At 41.5% G+C, this 21,106-nt stretch overlaps 1 long non-coding RNA gene across 3 annotated transcripts in view; it reads right to left on the reverse strand.

Moving 5' to 3' along the window:
* Positions 1-21,106, reverse strand: part of LOC116668000 — a 269,658-nt gene that overhangs the window by 13,525 nt on the left and 235,027 nt on the right. For 2 of the 3 annotated variants that reach the window (XR_004325024.1, XR_004325021.1), the window contains one exon: positions 17,577-20,261. This is a non-coding gene — a long non-coding RNA (uncharacterized LOC116668000). The remainder of the gene's footprint in view (positions 1-17,576; positions 20,262-21,106) is intronic. The other variant, XR_004325022.1, reaches the window with a different exon arrangement.

A 21,106-nucleotide genomic window follows, 5' to 3' on the forward strand; every position in this document is an offset into this window, starting at 1 on the left:
CTATTCAACTCTGCCACTATAGCATGAGAGCAGTCATAGGCAATATGTAAATGACTGGGCATGGTTGTATGGCAATAAAACTTTATTTATAAAACAAACATTGAAACAGAATTTCAAACATAGGGAAATGCAAGTGCAACAAACTTAAGGCATTAATGTGAATGGCATGTTCAAAGGAATAAAAGATCTGCTGACCAGAGATTAATGAACAAGGAGGATACCAGTGTGATAAGAGGTCCAAGAGGCATCAGGGGCCAGGTCAGGCAGGGTGCCATAGGCAACAATTTAGCTTTAAGTCTATGTGTTTCTGATGGATAAGATGTATAGTGAGGGAAAGAGAGATACAAAGTCAGATTACTAAATATTTTACTTGAGAAACAAAATTGCCCGTAATGGGAGACTGGAAAAATGTGGGGAACAGAACTAAAAATTATCTTTTGGCCAACACATAATTTGCAAATCATATTTCCTACAAAAAAGCTGAAACAATAGTGATCCATTTTTTTCAGTCTTAAACTCTGATTCTCATAGTACTCACAATTATATATCACTGTTTGGCATCCTGGAAGGAAGGTAGACTTCAGTGTAGACAGAATCGGTTGAAATGCTGACTCTCACACTGTCTAGCTGTGTGGGAAAAGCTGTGTGGAAAAAGCCAAAGGAAGGCCATTCTCTCTGAGTCTCTGTTTTCCCATCTGGGAAGTAAGTTTATTACTAGCCACCTCCCAGAGTTGTTTTGAAGAAAAATTCTTAATGAAGAATATGGAATAACATAGATTTTCCATAAACATTGCTTTCCTTCCTTCTCATTTATGTATTCATCCTATAAATATTTATTGCATTTTGTGCCAAGTATGTGTCAGACACTGCTCCAAGCATAGGTATAGAGATGTGAGCAAGAATAATAAATCTCAGCCTTCATGAAACACACGTGGATCCTTATTGGATTATATATAGATATGGATGTGGATATGCATATAAATACAGATCACTTATTCTCAAACAGAGATGATTTTGTCCCTAAGAAGACAGTTGACAATGTCCAGTTATATGTATTGCTGTCATACTGGGGGTAGATGCTACCGACATCTGGTGGGTAGAGGTTAGGGATTCTGCTGATTTTGCTACAAAGCACAGGACAGCCTCACCCACCACAAAGAATTATTCAGCCCAAAATTCCAATAGCATGTTAAGAAACCTTGGTTTAGAGATGTGTGTGGTGTGTTAAAATAATTTTTAAAAATAACTATGAAGAGTACAGAAAGGAAAATTAAAGAGTGCTTTATAGGTTTAGCTGAAGAAGGGAACCCTGAATAGAATAGATGCCTTGTCCTGGTAATTTCTGAAAGAAGAATTTCCCAAACAGAAAGTTCAGGACTTGTAACTGACCACCAGCATAACTTTTAAAGAACCTTGTCTCCAGCTGTAAATGTGAATTCAAAATCCATGCGGTTTCTTATTTTCTCATCGTATGACATACGATGAGAAAGACAACTTGGGAATTTAAATAAATTTAGGACCAAATGTTGGATTTATAACTCTTTACATAATCTTAGAAATCTCAGTATCATGTAGCCCTGGTTTCCTTACCTGTAAAATAACAGGGTCAATAACAGAAAATAAGTGAAACAGAGTTGTTTTGAAAACTAAATGAATTAGCCAATTTAAAATGCCTATGTTGGTGTCTGGCACACAGTAGGAATTCAATAAACAGCCATCCTCCTCCTACCCAATTGTTTTGGAAATAGGAGTGGAGAAAAGGATGATCCAATGCCTTCTGTCTTTTTTGACCTCAGTTAATTACCATTAGTAAATCAGTGGCTAAAATTCTCAGACTCATCTTTTACTTCTCTCTGTCTTTACCTCTCCTGTAGTATTCTCTCTCTGAATAAGTCCCAAAGTCATACAGATTCAGGCTTTTTGGTAGAAGTGGATGACTTTTGTATATAAGAGTTTAGGAGCAAACCAAGGGAGCTGTCCAGCAGAAAGTTAGAAATTCAGGACCAGAAGATACAAGAGAAGTGAATTCTCTTATTGGCATTAGGAACGCCATCCATCTAGTAGCAACACTGCAAAGGAAGAGATTCTCAAGAGAGACCAAAGATGACTGAAACATAGGGAAGAACTTCATGTAAAGGAGAACACCTATCAAGTTGGCAGGGCGACACAGAGAAAGAAGTTTCACACAAGTCTGAAGAGTGAAGATAATCAGCAAAATCAGATGTGCTGAAGGAGAATGGGGACAGAATAAATCTGGTAATTGTAAAGGTACTGTCAACTCACCAACCAGGAGAGGTGTGTGAATGGAATTCAGACCATGAGGGGATCCAGTGGAATATAATATAATGGGACAGTTTATGTACAGGACATTTTCAAGATGCTTGTAGCAGAAGTAAGTAGAGAGATGACATCTTAAAAAAGGAGGTGTGCATGGTGACCTAGTGTAGAAGTAAAATTATTAATTTGGGCAAACAGTGGAAGAGGACCAAAGGAAGAGAAAGATATGTGAACACAGCTATGAAGTACAGCAAAGCCAACTCTTACCATTTCTCACCAGTTTTCTCTAGTGAGGCAGGAGGTGATTCAGCAGTGAGTGACTGAGTAAAGGGTTTAAATGACAATGAAAAACGTTTGCAATTGTTGCTTTAGGAATACATCAGATCCCTTTAAAAAGGAAGTCAAGGGCTGCTAAGCTGTGGGCAGATCCAAATTGTGGTTAAATGGAATCAACTTGAAATAGACTCAATCATCACACTTATGTGGCTTTCTTCAGGAAAAGTGGCTGGTAAGGAGCAGAACAAAAGCAATAGACTGGACAGTGGATGACCTGGGTCAGCATGTTGTGAGGATGAGAATGCAGAAGGTTAAAGTTGGAAGAAAAATCCGCAGAATGGCAGCAGGGTAGATCTATGGATTGGTGTTCAGGTTATCTGGGAAAATATTGTGAAAAAAAAAGGAATAAAGGAAGAAGTTATTCTTTTAGTCAGTTACTCATCAGATATGTACATCTACGACATACAGCTGTAAGTGAAACTTTGGGGAAACGATTACGAGCAAAATGTAACCTTGACTTTTAAGGATTTCACCATCTAGTGGGTAAAAGGATTAGTCATTACCTCGACTGCTCAGAGAGCATCCGATTCCAAGGGAAATAAGCCACTGAAATGGCCTTAAGTTCAGTGGTAAATTTATTATAAAGAACTAGGGTATATTTCATAGAACCAAAAGGCAGGAAGTATAATTGTTCTTCAGTGAGGACTAGAAGCAGGAATAGAAATGCTCCAAGGAAAAGAAATTAGAAAGTTTACCATGAATGAAGTAGGATGCTGAGAAATAAATGTAGGAAACAGAGGGAGAGAGAGAGAAAGCTAAAAACAAAAATCCAAAGGGGAAGAAGGGAAATATTTATTGGACCTCATACAGAAACGTAATAATTTCCTCAACCGCCCTATGATTTAAATATTCATGTTTCCAATTAAACATAAACAAAGTAAAGTTCAGGTTAGCAAATAATGTGTACAAGTTCACTTGACTAGAATCCACACTTTTTCTTCAAAGGTTAATTAGACACAGATCCTACCTTCTAGAAGCTTTCTCTCTATGAAGGGAAAATAATATGTAAACATTAGTGATCATGACATCATATGGGATCATCTCACCACTGAGCAGGAGAAAGCCAATAACTGGGCTTAAATTTCTAATGATTGGGTAGATAGGCTTCAAAACATTGATTTCACCTTGTCATTAAATGACTGAAGGAAATCTTGGGTATGAAACACACAGATGAGTATTCATTTTACTTTTTTGGCTACCATGCAACACAAAATTTATTAACATTTTGATAGGTTCAGCTATCATAAATTATAGAAAGGGGAGTAAGAAAGAAAGCACACATTCATTTGATGAGCCCAAGTGAGTTGCTACCAGGCTGGAGAAATGGCAGACTGTCAGGACTGGAACCCTATAGGCAATGAATACAGTAGAATTAGGGTGGAGAGTTCTATGTCTGGGGATATGCAAATGAGGACTACAGGGGCTGCTTAAGACTGCACCTATTGGTTTCTCAGGTGGAGTTACGCCAAAGCAACATGAATCATGATAAAGAACAGGTATGCTAAGCTGTGGGCAGAGCTCACAGTTGAGGTTAGAGAAGAATAGTCTTGCCATGGTTATCCCCATGTGGCCTTCTCTAGTAGTAGTGGCTGGCAAGGAGCAAAGCAGAAGGCAAAAGACTTGACCATAGATGATGCTGGGCAAGATGTCGGGAAGGTGGCTTGAAGAATCCACCTGAGTTTTTGTAGCTACACATGGCTCCACAGATAGATGGTGAGAACTTTTGATCAAACATTTTTATTTCTCTCCATTCTCCCCAACTGATATCCATAGACACACACAAATACACACACACACACACACACACACACATATACTTAAATAAGAATTTGGAGAAACACAGAATAACAGAATACACTGGAGATAAAAATTCTCTTGATAGGCATTGATTGTTCCTGAGACAATTCCTTGAAGCTAACAATGATAGCTACCATTATCAGTCAGTACTGATAATGAACCAGGTTTTTCACTCACTTAACATTCAAAATGTCTCTTTGAGGTGAGCATTTATTATGCTCATTTTACAGATGAGGAAGCTTCAGCTAGGAGAGATGAAATAACTTTCCCAGAGTCCTTATGAGGCTGAGATTCAACTTTCTGTCTCCCTGATTGAGAGTTCAGATCATCCCAGTGTGTACAATTGCAATCCCTATCTTACCCTATCTTACATTCTTATATTGAGGAGATTTAAAATCGATCAATCAGCTCTTCTGTTCTGTTTCACCAGACATTGGTAAAAAACACTACTTCAACCATAACACCAGAGCAAGACTGAAAACTGAAAAGTCTTTGTATATTTTTCTAATTTCTTACTTTCTTCTATTTTTATATATATATATATATATATATATATATATATATATATATATATATATATATATAGGTTACCCTTAACGGATTATAAACTGATTTTTTGAATCATGGATCATGGTACTACTGACCTAAATTTTTTATCCATTTGTTTCACAAACGTTTATTATATTGAACATTGTGTCAGATGCTTAGGACACATGATAAATGGGTGCATAGCTTTAAGGAGTTGATAGTACAACTGAGCTGAAAAGAAAAGGATACATAGAAAAAGATTAAAACTAGTAAGAGGGTGATAAATATCACATTGACAGTATATATGGTGTACTGCCAGAGCACAAAAATCTTTGCTAAAACCAAGTAAGATATCTTATGGAATTGAGTAGGAAAGATTTTTGGACTTGGCAAATGGAAGGGATGATCTGTCATCATCTGAGATGGGAAGTGGCAGAGTGGAGCAGGTTGTGATGGTGGCTGAGGTGGGGAGATAACCGGCATGTTGAGTTTGAGTTGTCTATTAAACATCCAAATAGAGATGTGAAACAAAAGTCAGATATTGGATTTAGGGATTAGAAGAGAGGTCTTGACCCTTTAGGTGAGATCATCAAGAAAATAAATGTATCAGGAAAGAGAAGAAAAGACAAGAACGGACCCTGGGGCAGCCCCAGATGAAGAGGCCATGAAGACAAGGCACCAGCAAAGGAAACTGAGGAAGAACCGCCAGTAAAGCAGGAAGGAACTCAGTGGGCTTTAAAGCCCTGAGAAACCTGAAGACAGCATGTCAAAGAGAAGCAAATTGCCTGTGTCAAATGCTGCTGATAAATCAAGTGAGAGGAAGATTGAGAACTGACCACTGAATATAACAGTTTGGAAGTCAGTGATGACCTTAAAGTGAGCAATTTCCATACAGCAGTGGGGAGAAAGCCTGCTTAGGGTGGTTCTAAAGAAAAAGAGGAGAGAAATTGAAAACATTGAGACTAGACAAATCTTTCAAGATATGCAGTAAAGGGGAATATAGAGATGGGGTGAAGACTCACAGAAGAAGTAGAGTCAAGTGACTGTTTTTAAGATAGGAAAATAATACATGATGTCATGCTGATTGAAATGATCCAGTTGAGAGGAGTGTTTATTGAGGATGTAACATATAGAGGGAAGTATTGGTAAAGCAAGGTCCTTGATAGGAGATATGTATACAGGGGCATGATACGAGGAGCTTTATTTTACTAAACACTGAGAAAGAAACCAGTTTATTTTACACCTGCCATATGCTAGGCACCATGCAAATGCACCATCCACTCTCCTAAATAATTTTTTACAGCAGCTCTTTCAGACTGTCCCTGGGGCTCAGAAAGATTAAGTATCTTGAGCTAGCGAACAGCAGAGTCAGAGCTTGAATCCTCACCTATCTTAGTCCAAAGACCCTTCTCTTATCTTGACACATGCTACCTCCTCTGAAAAGGAAAATGAGCAAGCAAACACACAAAACTGACCTTCTGGCAGGTGTAAAAGATGGGGCAAATTAGAAGGCAGGAAACCAATTAGGAGGCTGTTTTAATCATCAGCATGAACAGTGGGGACCGCAAGGGCCTCACTGTGAATCCAACCAAGAGACCTCCATGCAGTGTGTTCTCCTGGGTCTGGACTCCTGGGAAGTGGGTTGTGCTTCTGGAGTCAGGAAGGGATGGAGGAGGGAAGGAGTCTGAGATGCCCACAGCTTGCCCATGTGAGCAGGTGGGTTTAGATGTTTCTCGTGCATCCTGTGGGCTGCGAACGACAGTGAGAGAGGAAGAGTCCTCACAGGAAAAGACAATACTACTGTGTGTGGTTGCACCGTCTTCCTCTGTCCCGCCTTCATTGCTGCAGTTCTCTCCCCACGTCTACCTCCCCATCTTGCTTCTCATTCACTGAGGAATGGTCAGTTCCTGGCAGAAAGCTCTTGGGAAAAGAAAAGTGGTTATAGAAAAAGAACTGTGTTAGTACAGTGCTGAGAAAAGAAGCAATTTGGAAAATAGGGTAGCAGAACAGTAAGGACTGGCAGGGAGGAAGAGAGAGGCCCGTAGGAACTGATAGAGAAGAGGAGAGGTGAAGTTGTTTTCCAAAATAGCTGCCACTGCTAATATTTACTGACCAATTACCATATGGCAGATACTTGTGTGTCAGGGTGTGTGTATGTGTGTGTGTGTAGGAGAGAGAGAGAGAGGTGGGGAAGGGACTATCTTTAGCCAACGATTTAGGTGCTTTCATCAGATCTACGTTACATTTGAGAACACTGTGGTTGGCTGAAAAATAGCTACTCAAATAATATCCACATTTGAATCTCTGGAACCTGTGAAAGTTATTTTATGTGGTAAAATCAGCTGTTCACAGATGTGATTAAATTAAGAATCTTGAGAAGGGGAAATTACCCTGGATTATCCAGGTGGACCCTAAATGCAAACACAAGTATGTTTATAAGAGGAAGGCTGAAGAAAACATTACCACACATAGAGGAGAAGGCAATGTGAAGATGGAGCAGGGAGAGATTAGAAGATACCAGCCTTGAAGAGTAGAGTGATGAAACAGCAAGACAAGGCATGACACCAGCCACCAGAAGCTGGAGGACGCAAAGAGTGGACTATCCCTTAGAGCATCTGGTGGGAACGTGGCTCTGCCGACACCTTGATTTTGGCCCAGAGGTATTGTATTCAGATTTCCATCCTCCAGAACTGTGAGGGTTTTAAGCCACTAAGTTTGTGGTAGTTTGTTATAGCAATCACAAGGAACTAATATAGACACCAAGGGTCTGCAAGTTTAAATAATTGGTCCAATAAGTGGTCAAGCCCTCCTCTACCCAAACAGTGTGACTTGAGTGGCCTTGAAGGCTGTGGTCCCTCCCAGTACCTGGGCTTCTTTAAATGTTACTGAGAGACAAACATAAGAATTGGAATTCCTGTTGGCCTTTAGTGTCTAGAATAATTACTGCAGAATACCACTCTGCCATTGATCTTGGGGATACCAATTAATAAGCATTTCAGTAGGAACTCAATAAAACGGGTAAATCGTCAAAGCAAGTCTCCAAGAACATTTTGGAAGAGTTTTGGACAGAGTCTCTTAGAGGTTGGATGAATAATACCTATGGTGTCTGGAGCCTTCCTCCTGGCACAGCCTCAGACCTCTAACCATCCCCAGGAGCAGGCAAGCCCACCCCGAGAGCTGTTTTCTGTCTCATCTTTCACCAAAGGGTAGGTGGAGCCTTCCTTCATAGAGGGGAGGGGCTTCAGTCTTTCCACTAGCCCCTCACAGTCCCTTGTGCATTTGCTCTGGGCATTTCCCAGCAGCTAACGGGACAATCCTTCTGGAGTGGATGGAGCAGGGGTGGGATGGTGGAGCAGGGAAAACATTTGGTAAAAAATAGTTTCCGATCCCCTCTCCTTCTCTGAACTGAGGACTTGATTAAGTTGGGTTTTCAAATAAAATTAAAAGTTGTTCTAAAAGTTTTCAAATTTCCATGAAAAATTTTATCTCTGAAGGTTTGCAAGCTCTTAGTACTGAAAGCCTGGCCCCTCTGTGCTCCTCAGTACCATGGACAGCCCCTCATCTGATGCCTGGTACTGGGGGTTGAAGCCAGTCTACTCAGTTTTATCTCTGCCATACCTTCCTCCAGCGACACACATTTTGTTCCAGTCACAGGACCTCCTCACCTCCTCCTCTATATAGGACACTTCTTCCCAAAACTGTCTTCTCTGCACTCTCTAGGACATGCACAACACTCCTGCCCTCCTTGGTTTGACTTAGTCACACTCTCAGGGGTCAATCCAGGAAGCCCTCCTTGACTAACCTTCCACTAGACCTTGGGAATCCTCAGGCCCGTGTGCATATCTTTGCCACATCCTGTAACACTGACAATATAATCATCTATTTCACCGTCAATGAGCTCCATGAGCAAGGATATAATTTCACTTATTCATTTTACCCAGAATCCTAGCACATCATAGGGGTTCACTGGGATTTGTCAACGACTGGATGAATATATAAACAAATAAATGGGTAGCAGTGATTTTGTTGTGTCTGTAGCCTCAGCAGAGAGTCACACATGAAGATAATGGATCTGACTCTTCTCTCTGTCCTTCCTTTACAGGGCCTTGCTAAGAGCAAGTGCTCAATACTGTATTATTGATGGATTCCAATCAAAACTTAATCTTGTTTGAAGAAATTTCAGATGTTTCTGATGGTATTAACCTGAGGGCTCTAAGTCCTGATAACCTAGACCCAGAATCCATTTTAAAACTTTATCCCTCACAATTCCTGCCCCCAAACCCTTTAACATATTGGACTAGTCACTGTTTTCTGACAAGATATAAAATTCAATATCTCTGTGGTTTTGTCTGTGCTGTTGTCTCTACCTAAAATGCCATTCCCCCTTTTGTCCAGCTAGAAAACACTTCTCAGGCTCTGAGGTCCAGGTCCAGCTTAATACCCTGCACCCATTTCTATCACAGTATTTTCTACTCTTAATCAAAGTAGTTAAGTGTTGATCCCAGGGTGCTGTGAGATCTTGAAAACAGAACAATATCTCACTGAACTGTACTCCAGTGCCTAGAGCTTATCTTGGGCTTAGAACATTGAAAACCTCAGTGAGAATGAATGTGTGATACCTAGCTGGACCAAATCAGAGCCAAGGAGGTCACCTGTAATGACTACAAATTAGATTCTTTACTTTCAGAGTCATTTTCCAGAAAAATAAGACAACACACACAAAAGGCAAATGGCCAACTTCAAAAGCAAAGAATAAGTTAGTAGGGAAGGCAGGACAAAAGCCAAAGCCTCTGGAATCCAGCCTTTCCACCTGTCAGCCCAAGAGGGTCCGCTTGGTCATTTACCCATCTTCCCTGATTACTGGGGCTTTCAAGGGCTGAGTGAAGGGTCTGATCACCTAAAAGTCCTTGAACACCTTTGACTCAGGGAAGCAAGTGGCTCCTTTTCCCAGCCAGATGTGTCCCCCTAGGGAGACTGCAGACAAACGTGATTAGCTTCCTCTCAGTCTTCTATGAATTGCAAATGTGTTTCACTCACACCGCAGTGACATCCATTGTCTGCCTCTGTGCAGAGGCCGATAATGTCAATTAAATGCCAAAGCTCACTAACAGGTGTGCTGATTGCCTCTGCAAAATAATGTACTGGAGCAGCATTCCAAGTGTGAAGTAGACAAGAAAGAACATTCAGACTCTTCCCCCACCCCCATTCCCATTTCCCTTATTAGCTTTTACATTTGGCCCTTGCTGCCAAGAATTGACTTTTCCCCGCTAAAAACAAAATCAGAATCATGCTTCATATGTGCAAACTACACCAGCAACATTTCTGGTAAATAACATCCCTCTCACTATTTCCCCACTGCAGGGCTGACTCTCAGGTCTTTCTCTAGCTCCCGTCCCCCAAATACAGCTCACGGAGTGATCTTCCTGAAGAGGAAAAGCTTTCAGTCTGTCATCTTCATACTCGGAAGCCTTTAATGATTTCCCATTGTCTGTTCAATCAAGTACATATTCTTCAGATGGACACTCAAAATCTTCCATCTACTGGCCCCATACTATTTTTATGAAATAATCTTGCACTGCACATCAGCCCACCATGAGCCTTGTCCTGTGCTTTTCATGTTGGCTTCCTCTAGCAAACTTCCAGCTGAAATACCTTTTCCTACAAACTTAGTCTGGTGAAATAACCCTTCCTCCAGAGTCACTTCTGCAAGAGACCTTTATAGAGCTCCTTATCAAAACTCTCTGTTTCCCTCAAATCACACTTATTTTTGAGCATTTACTGCACATGTCAGACACATGCTAATTACCTTATTTGCATAACTTCATTTCATCTTTACAAAACGAGATATTGTCACTTTCATCTCATAGATGGGGAAATTGAGTCTCTAAGGGTTGAAGTAACTGGCCCAAAGTCACAAAGTTAGTAAGAGGCAGAACCTAGTATTAAACCCAGAGAGGGGCAATTCCAATGGATAGGGTCTGATCCTATATGGTGCATGTTGGCATCCCAAACAGAATCTTACTGATTACTGTGCAAATGAGGATTCATTCCTGTGGCTGCCTCTAATACCAAGTCATGAATTCTGAGGGAACATGCCATTTTCACCTGTGTCTGCCTTCTGTTCAAAAGCAGAAGCTCAAAGACAGATGTTAAAATTTTGAAAGCAATTCAGTCTGTCCCTGGAGGAACATGTCTGTCCCTGGATCTACCTTTTACTTTGAGTGTCTATAGATTTGTTGCATGAAAATGTGAACTGAAACCCTCCTGGCATAGAGGCTAGGATCAGTGGTCACATTTATATCTAAGCTCTGTGACTGAGAGCCACAGGGGTGATTTATTTAATGCTTATAGCCTGTAAAATCACATGGTGTCAGCCTAGACTCATGAGAACACTGTGTTTCCATCATGTTTGGTTTCTGCCCTCCACTAGCTCAGGATCCTACCCAGAGAAAAAGTTTGCCCATTCCTGCTGCCTTCTGAGGTCTGGCTTCCTCCCCCAAGTCCACAGTCACTATGACAGGCCTGCTGCTCACAGATGGAGCTACGGAGAAGCCTGCCCAAAGATAATTTTCATTTCAAAGCTCAAACATGAAAAGCGCTCCCTTGCTGGGTAAATGAACCCACTGTTTTCTTGTTAAATCAAGCTCTTTTGAAGGGAAGCTGGAGAATGAAACTGGCAGAGGAATTGGAGAGACAGGAAGTGGAAAACAAAACTTTGGTAGCCCTTTTTTTCCCCTCCTTTTCAATTTTTCAGCTAAGCTTAACTTGGTTGAGTAAATGAACTATGTCTTCCTAAGACGCACTTGGAAAGCTGAAGATCGAAGAGGGCTTGCTTAACAATACAGCCTGGTATCTATGACCCTTGATCTAACTGAACTGGCTAATTAAACTGCTTAATCCAGAACTTATACCACTGCAGTAGTTTGATCTTTAATTGCAGGGGTGGGTCATAAGCATCCGTGTTCCTTTTACAGAAAAAAAAAAAAAAAGTAGAAGTTCAACTTCCTGGAGGCCCAAATCCATGAATTAGCAGTGTCTGCTAATTCTAGAAAATTGCAAAAGGAAAAAAAGACTGGAAAATTTTCATAGTGGGCAGGGGGCAGATTCTACCTCCCCCTTGAACCCATCAGTCTACCTTGGGTCTGAGTCATCTCTTTTACAACAAGCAGAAATTATTCTCATGGTTGAATGATTAGTAGAACTGAGCTATTCTGTTCCCTGGCTAAGAACAGTCTTTCTCTCTCTGAGAATATCTCTATCTTTAGTTCTGAATGCCCTCTCCCTACCCCATAGAATCAGAAGAAATGCAAGAGAGAAGGGGTGAGAAAAAGAAAAATTTTTTATAGAGACTGGGCAGCTGATCATCTTGATGCCCCGAGAGCAGACAGAAAGGTCATCTTCACTCTTACAGATGATCTGAGACCCCACCCAGGTTTAAGTCCCGTAATTTTGAGGACACACACTTATTAACCCCCAGATAAACAGCAACAGACTCCTTCCACTGTCATTTGACTTTCTTCCTTGGTGTTAGTAATAGGAGACCTCTAATGAGTTAGGGCCCCCGGGCTCTAGAGAATGCCATGGCTTCAAATATTCTGGTACAGCTACTTTCGGCTCTCTGCCCCTTTCTTGCTAACTGAACCCATTCTTCCAATGGCTGTGAGGGAGATATGAGAACACACACACACAGGCTGCCTAGGGTTGGACCATTGCCAAGGGTTGGAATGGAGCTAAAACTAAACTCCTCATACCCAATGCATTTAACAGGGACCTTGGACTGGATTATAGGGAAACTGAATACTCCATTAGTTTTCCAGCTCTGTTTCACTTCCCTCAGTGCCTAAATCCTACTCCCAAATGTTGAAAACACTCTAGATGATTTCAAAGAAGAATGAGAGGACAATGGTAAGACTTCCCTCCATCTGGGGGCAAACCCAGCTTTCCTCACATTAATTACATAGATGAAAATTTAAAAAGAGGGAAGAAAAGAGACAGAATATTGGGTTTGGAATTATTTGTGTACATGGTAAGGCTGGCTCTTCTTTAGGACCTTTGCTCTTGATGCTTCCTCTGGCAAAGAGTGTTTTCTTATAACTCTTCTAATGAGGGCTCAGATCCTATGTCATCTCCTCAGAAAGGCCAGTCTAAGGTCGTTTCCCACCCTCATGCCCAGTTACTCTAGCTCACTGCTATGTGTTTCATTTTCTTCATTACACATGTTATTATTAGAAGCTGTCTTGTTTACTATCACCCCACTCTTCATCAGAGTACAAGTTTCATAATAGTAAGTCACATGTCTGGTTTTTGTTTTTTTAGAGCACCCCTGGGACATCAGACTCAATTAATATCAGTGGAATTGGGAAAACATGTCAATTTTGTCTCAACAGACTCTTTTGAGTGCTCAGCAGAATACAAGGCGCATAACATGTGCACTACAAATAGCTTCCAAACGCGAGGCCAGCTGACGGAGCTCTCAGACACTGTAGTGCAGTAAATTCTAAGGAACTTTCCCATCGTCTCTGGGCACTTTCTGAGCTTCACTCGTATCCTCACTTATGTCACAAGCTGCTTGAGGACAGAGATCGTGTGTTTGTTTCTGGGTAGGTACAGTGACATCTCGGAGTTAATGAGCATTTATGCACCCACCTGTCACCATACATAGATGATGACCCTGGCAGGAGAATGGCCAGGGAACAGAAGCCAATCACAGTGAAAGAAGGAGCCCAGAGGGGAATGAGCCGATTCAGATCATGAACACCTAAGACCCTCAGCAGGATTTGAAAAATCTCAAGGGTTGAGAGTATGAAAGAAGGAATTCAGGAATAAAGATCATGTTCCAATGAACAGCATTTTAGACCTCAGGCTTATTATTGTGTGTCAAATACTAAGTTAGTGTATATATGTATTCTACCATTTATTTCAAATATTAATCAAATGAGAGAATAACTATATTCTGTGATAAAGAAGAGAAAATAAAATTTGAAAGATTATTCTAGCCCAGGTCAGTCTAATAATAATAATAATAATAATAATAATAATAATAATAATAATAATAATAATAATAATAATAATAACAACAACAACAACAACAGCTAATATTTGGGTAAAAATTACTATGTGCCAGGCACTGTCTTGGGCAATTCTGCTATGTTATCTCACTTAACCACATAAGAGTACTGTGAAGAAGGTACCATTATTACTCCTAGTTCTGCAAATAAGGAAACTAAAGCAGGGAGGGTTTAACTGAGTGGTAGAGTGCCTGCTTAGCGTGCACAAGATCCTAGGTTCAATCCCCAGTACCTCCATCAAAAAAATAAATAAATAAATAAATAAATAAATAAATAAATAAATCTAGTTACCTGCCCCCCCCCAAAAAAATAAGGAAACTAAAACACAGAGGTTAAATAAATTGCCCAGATTCACTCATTATAGAACCAAGTTTCAAACCCAAGTGATTTGGTTCCAAAGTCTACATTCAGAACCACCATGTTTATCTACTTTCTAGGGTCCAACATTTCTTCTTGCCTTTCAGTGTGTTCTTGCTCATATCTCTACGGTCATCATCATCATCATTGTCAACATTTCTGTATGTGTCCAGTTTGGTTCAACCATAAAATATAGGGTCACAGGTGAGACTAAGCAAGGATAGGTGAGTTAGGACAAGTAAAATGGGTTTATAACACACGTGAGTTCAAGTGCCATACCTGGAATTATTTTGAAATTTACCCAAAGCGAGCATAGAGATAGCAAACAATTTTTAGTAGAGGCCAGAAGACCCAGAAGATAAACTTCTCATTGTTCATTTTATTTTAATTCTTGATTAAAAACAACATTAAAAGGTTTGCATAAAACCAACCTAGATGTGTGGCTAAACTTCACAGCAGATTCAGACTTCTTCAATGTGGAAGATGAGGGGTTGGTTGAATGAGACACAGAAGCCTGGTTTTGAATCTTGGGTTTCATTAGCCTACTAGTCACGTGACTTTGGAAAATTTGCTTAAACTTTCCAACCCCAGTTAAACTATTAAATGGTGCTAATATTAGTTCCCAGCTTCTGGGACTAGTCTGAGGAGTGGAGGACTGTAAGCCAGACTACATTTACCCTTGATTGTATGCATTAGCAAAGTGAAGTATCTTAAGAGATTCCCTGCACACAGTAGGCAGTATAAATAGGTAAACTGAATAAGGAGTTTGTATCCAGCATTCCACCTAGAATAAATCATACACCCAGTAGTAATATGCATGGCATTTTCATGTTCAGATGATGAGAATGCAAAACAGTTAATTGGCAAGAAAGGGGAAATTAATCTGGAAGAGAGCAGCTCTTTTTAAAACAATAAAAATGATAAATAATAATCAGAAAAGGACAAAAGCAAACTCTTTTTTATTATCTGTCTAAAGTGAGAATTAGAAGAAAGACCCCCAGCTTCCAGAACCAAACCTTTTCTCATCTCCTGTTTTAGAGAAAAGAAACTCAACTGGCAGGATGGTAATTCAGACTCCATAATTAGATGGTGAATGATAATTAATCTTGGACCCTGAATCAGTTCCCTGCCAGCATGCTTCCTTTCTCTGTGCCAGTTCTCCACTGCCCAGACCCCCTCAGACTCTCAAGCCCAAAATCACTCATTTTAGTTTGGCTTAATTAATTTCCCTCCAAAGTCTCACCAATTGCCTTTGCTCTTTGTTAAGCTTCTATTGAATTTCCTCACTGATTATATTTGTTTCCTCAGAGCCTGGAGGAAGGACAATAAATGTGTAATTTCTCACCCTTTGCAACAATCTTCAAGGACTTGGAGGGGAGCCCCTCCCCCTTTCCATTTTTGCTAAAAATTTGCATGAAATTGACATTATGCACATGTACACAATGTGCAATGGACTGCCAAGAACAAAATCCAAAGGAATGGATATGGTTTTATTTTAAGCTGTATTTTGGGTAAACAAGGCTGAACATGCTTCAGTGGTTCCCTCTGTCACCAATAACACCTAAATTATTCTTGGTCAAGCCCTTGAGAAGCCTCAAGTGCATCATGTAGGGGAGACAGAAAGAACAAGACTTGGAGACAGACTGGAAAGTGTTGAGAATTAACCCAGGTTTTTGCTTTTGTGCCGGGACGAATAATGTAGGCATTCACTGAGAAAGGTAACACTGGAAGAGAAGTTAGTTCGAGGGGAAAATGTTAATGGTTTTAGTTTTGGAAATGTTGAGTTTGAGTTGTCTTTGGGATTGTAATAATCTTAACCCCAAATTCTTTTCTTTACAGAAAAATTCCTTGAAAGAAATATTTCTATGCAATGTCTTAGGTTAGGGTTCACTGAAGAAGGCCACAAGAGGAGGATTTGTGTGGAAATGACTTGTTAGGAAATGTTTATCATTCAGATTCCCATAGAGGGTAACTTTGGCTCAGTTCCCAAAGGAGCCACAGAGATGGTAGAAGCCACCACCATCACCCAGAGTATCCAGAATGGGGGGTAGGCAACAAAACCTCAGGGCCTTTTGTTTTTTCATTTTCCCTACTTAGACTGTCAGCTGTTAGATTTTTGCAGGGCTAGCTCCTTACAATTCAGGTCTCTACTCAAATGTCTTTTTCTCATAGACTATCAAAACTAAAATTGACTTATACCACTGCAACCACCATCACCAACCCCCAACCACACCCACACCCCCACAGCCACCCTACTTCCCCTGACCACCATGATCATTGCCACCTCCACTGCCCCCCCTTCCACCAAAATCACCCCCAATGCTACTACCACTCCCCATCATCATGTTCACCACCATCCCCATCATTGCTACCAACACATGGATCTTCGCCACTGCTATCACCATACCCCCGTCGCTAGTAACGGCAACTTTGTTTTAATTTTCTTCCTAGCACTTTGCACTACTTGATGATCTATTACATATAAAAGGCTTGTTTAGAGTTGTCTGTCTCTCCCATCTTAAACACAGCCTCCTTGAGAACAAGGACTAATTTGCAGCTGCAACACCAATGACTCGAGCACGCCTACCACAAGGTAGGCTTATATAGACTGGCTGCCTGTTTCAAGAATCCCTAGTGAGGAACCAGAGAGAGATGGGATCACTACGGAGAAACAACTTGGAAGAAATGAGGAAGCTGAAGTGAGAGCCCAGGGGGAAAAGTGAAGTTACCCAGGGAAAGAGAAGCCTCTCATTCTGAAAACAAGGAGGTGTGGGTAGGATTTCAGACCTGGCAGGCTTCATTTTCTCTGTGAAATAGGGGCTACTGTAAACTTTTTGTCTACCTCAGCCACAGATAAGCTCATGAAACGGTCTAGGCAAAATTCTCCCTGTCTCTATTGGCTTTATGAGCTTATCAATTAACCCAGTGTGCTTCATTCATGTCAGACATAAAATACCTTTATGCCATTCTATACCCTTGAAACTGGAAATTTAGAGGGAGAATGAGATTTTGGGTGGAGTCTGGGGGTTGCCAATGTTCTGGTCTACCCAGCTGCAGAAATCTTTCCTGGGAGGCAGTGGAAGAGAAGCAGTCTGAGGAAGCTCCTCTCAATGCCTTACATCCTGACTTTGGCATCAGCACAGCCATTTACTGCTCATCACATTTGATCCCAAGAAGCAACGTATTTTAGAGAAAAGAATTTTAGACACTGACCTGAATGCTGTCTTGCTGGTGGCCAGGTGGTCTCTGGCCAATTATTCCTTGTTTCTGAGCCTCAGTTCCTTTGGGTCCAAATTCCTGGTGGGGTAAGCTATCCTCTATGGCCCCTTCTGGCTGTTGGGTCCTCACAACTCTATGCAATTTCTACGAAAGAGGAAACAGGCTCAGGGTTGTGAGGCAACTTGCCCAAAGCAACACAGCTCCTGAGTGGCATTCGAGCCTAAAGTCCAGATCTATTCAGTTCTAAGCTAGATTCCTACCCTCCCCAGCCCTCTGCCTTCCATCTACCCAGCCATTGCTAGGGCTTCAAGCAGAGAAGTCCACAGAATGACAGCCCAGGCTCCCAAGTTCCAGGCTGGGTCTGTGGTCGAGGTGGAGGGCAGTCCCCCTGAACTGGACCTCTGCACTAACTCGCTCAAGCCTCCCTCCTCAGCTCTGCAGACTCTTCATTCCATCCACATGTGCCAGCCTCCCCATTTCAGCCCCTGGTGCCAGTACTTAAGTAAAAACTGTCAAACAATGCAGTGACCCAAGAAGAAGGAGGTAGGGAAATGGGCAAGAGGATAAAGGAAGTGATTAATGAACCTAGTGCTTTATTAGACTCAAGGCCTTTGGGGACCCACCATGACTGTCTTTGGGGAACAAGGAGTGTAGCCAGCTGGGGAGGGTTTGCTCTCAGTCTCTGAGCACACCTGGATGGACTCCAGCTTGCTGCTTCGTGGGTGAGTGGGTAAGGCCATTCTCTCTGTGCCTCAGTTTCCTCCCTATAAATGGGAAGAACAATACCCACCTCACAGAATTATAACATGAAGCAGAGGGGAAAAAAGCCCGCACATGCCTAACACCCTACAGGTGCTTGATAAATGGTGGTCATTATTCTTTTCCCCTGAACTGAGCAAGGGGTGCTTATTGGAAGTGGCTGGGATGCAATGAGCTATTTGCTGTCCTGAGCAGATGGGTATCTTCAGACAGATGGCAGCACCTTCCTGCGCCACAGCATCTCTCCCTGACATCTGCACTCCAGCCTGACGGGGGAACACGCCACAACCCAGGCAGGTAGTGCCATTGTCATGGTGATGGAGTTCTGTACTCGGTCCAGCTCTGGTCATCCAGGGCACACAGGATGCAGATCAACAGCTCTTTGTTTGGAATGGAGATGAGGCTGCTAATGATGAGGGAGGTGTGGGATAATCAACAGCCTGAGGACTGCCACGAATTCTCAGTGTGTCTAAAAGCAACTCACTTGACTTCAGTAGAACTTGGTTTCTTCATCTATAAGAAGGAAATATTAAAATACAGCGTTGCTGGAAGACTAAATTAGGTTATGCATGTGATATTGCCAAGGACCATGCCTAACACAAGCCCATATTGAATGCTGGTTCTTTTCTTCCTTTACTGTTACTTTTAAAAAGATAAGAAGGGAAAAGGAGGATGGAAGGAAGGAAATGGGAAAGAAGGATGCGGGAGAAGGAGGAAAGAGGAAAAGGATGAGGAAGGGGAGAAGAAATGCTAATAACCACAGCTGCAGCAAAAACAATAGCATTCAGTGTGTCCACCCCGTGAGCTGTTGTTCCAGACTACTTGCATACCTGGTTAACAATCTCCACTGTATGTGTTTACCATTGCTGTAGTAACAGATGATCACAAAAGTGATGGCTTAGAAGAATACAAACTTATTATCTTTCTGGAAGTCAGAAGTCTAAAAATGTGTCAACAGAGCAGAATTCCTTTTCAGGCTATAGGGCAAAACCCATTTCCTTGCCTTTCAGCTTTTAGAGGTCACCCTCATTCTTTGGCCTGCAGATCCCTGCATTACCCTTCCCTTACAGCCTCACTCCAAACTCTCTTTCTTTTGTCATATCTCCTTCTCCAATCAACTCTCCACCTCCCTTTTCACTTATAAAGGTCCTTGAGAAAACAATGGGTCCACCTGAATGATCCAGGGTAATCTCTCACCTCAAAGTCCTTAACTTAATCTCCTCTGCAAAGTCTCTTCGATTATGTAAGGTAATGTGTTCATAGGTTTTGGGGATTAGGATGTGGTCGTTTTTGGGGGGTGGTCATTATCTATGTACCACATTCAGAGTGGGTATTATCATTGCTCCTTTTTTTAAAGGTTAAAATATTATAATGATGAAAATACCACTCAGAACATAATTATGAAATTCTCCAAAGGTTACACATTTGTAAATGAAAGAGCCGGGGTTCAGATGCCCTCTGTCTGACTCTGCAGCATTTGTTCTTTCTGCAGAACACGCTGAAGATGCCCAGTTTCCTCTAAATCCCAGAGGGCTGTAGTGAATGATCTTTGACGGCCACCTTCTGTCTGATGTTCTGTGGTTCTCCATTCAGGAGAAGAAGCAAAGGCTTGTTCCAACCAGTCTTGACCACTGTTGGTTTCTCTTCTCTTGCTCTAAAGAGGGACCATGAGAGTCCTTGGGCATCTGCACCAGAGAATGATGGGGAGTGAGCATTTCCTAAGCAAGGAATTAGAAAACTGCAGAATGAGCTCTGTTCCTGTATACTACTTGGAATAATAAATGCACAATCTGCTTAAGATGCTGAAATATCCTCCCACAGGGATCTCTTCTCCTGGCAGCTCGACCGTCAGAATCAATGACAATCACGTTGGCGTTTTGCTAATTGAACCAAACAGGAGGTAACTGGTCTTCAGAAATCCTGTAATGAAGTAATTAGTTACTCCATCAGTAAACGGAAATAATAATTACAGAGTGTTAAAGCTGAAAATAAACTTTCTGACTGGAGATGGGTGACCTGCAGCCCAGAAGTGTCTGACACCTGACACAACTGTTAGGGACAGAGCTGGAACAAACACCCAGGTCTCTGGCTGCTGGTCTAGGATTTTTTCCACAGGACCATCAGCCTCTGGAAGTTTGAATGTAAATAGCTGGTTTCACTGTAAACTGGAGCGTCAGGGGTGCAACGACATATTACATATACATAACAGCCTTTGTTCCAGGTAAGGGAGGGATTGCTGAAGAGTCCAGAGGCTTATGTAGCTGGGGAGAGTCTTTGGGTCCATGTATCCATTCACATACCACCTGAAGACCTTACCAGCCCACTCAGCTCTCAAGGACTATTTCCCCTTTTTTTTAATTACAAAAATAATGGATAATGACTAAAGATAATTTGGAACATTTTTAAAGTAAAAATAAATCATCTATCATAAATTAATGATACGTTAATCACTATTGATACACTATTAATATTATGGAGAATTTCCTTCCAACTTTTTTCTTCTCTATGTCTACTCAACAATTCTTTGGAGAAACCAACCCCTCCGTTTATATAACAATAATAAACATCATTGTGGTCCAATGGTCCTCACTCTGCTCCCCCAGCCTCTAAGTGAGAATAGTGAGCCCACGGGATCTTTGCCTGGGTCACAGGGATTTGTTCAAGCGTGGCCACGTGAACCAAGGTTAGCCCACAGAAGACCTCCCTGGGACTTTTGTGAGAGTTTTGGGAAGGGTGTCCTTACTCTGAAACATAAAGTCTCTGTA

Source organism: Camelus ferus, chromosome 2, assembly GCF_009834535.1.
Source record: "Camelus ferus isolate YT-003-E chromosome 2, BCGSAC_Cfer_1.0, whole genome shotgun sequence".
Taxonomy (NCBI): domain Eukaryota; kingdom Metazoa; phylum Chordata; class Mammalia; order Artiodactyla; family Camelidae; genus Camelus; species Camelus ferus.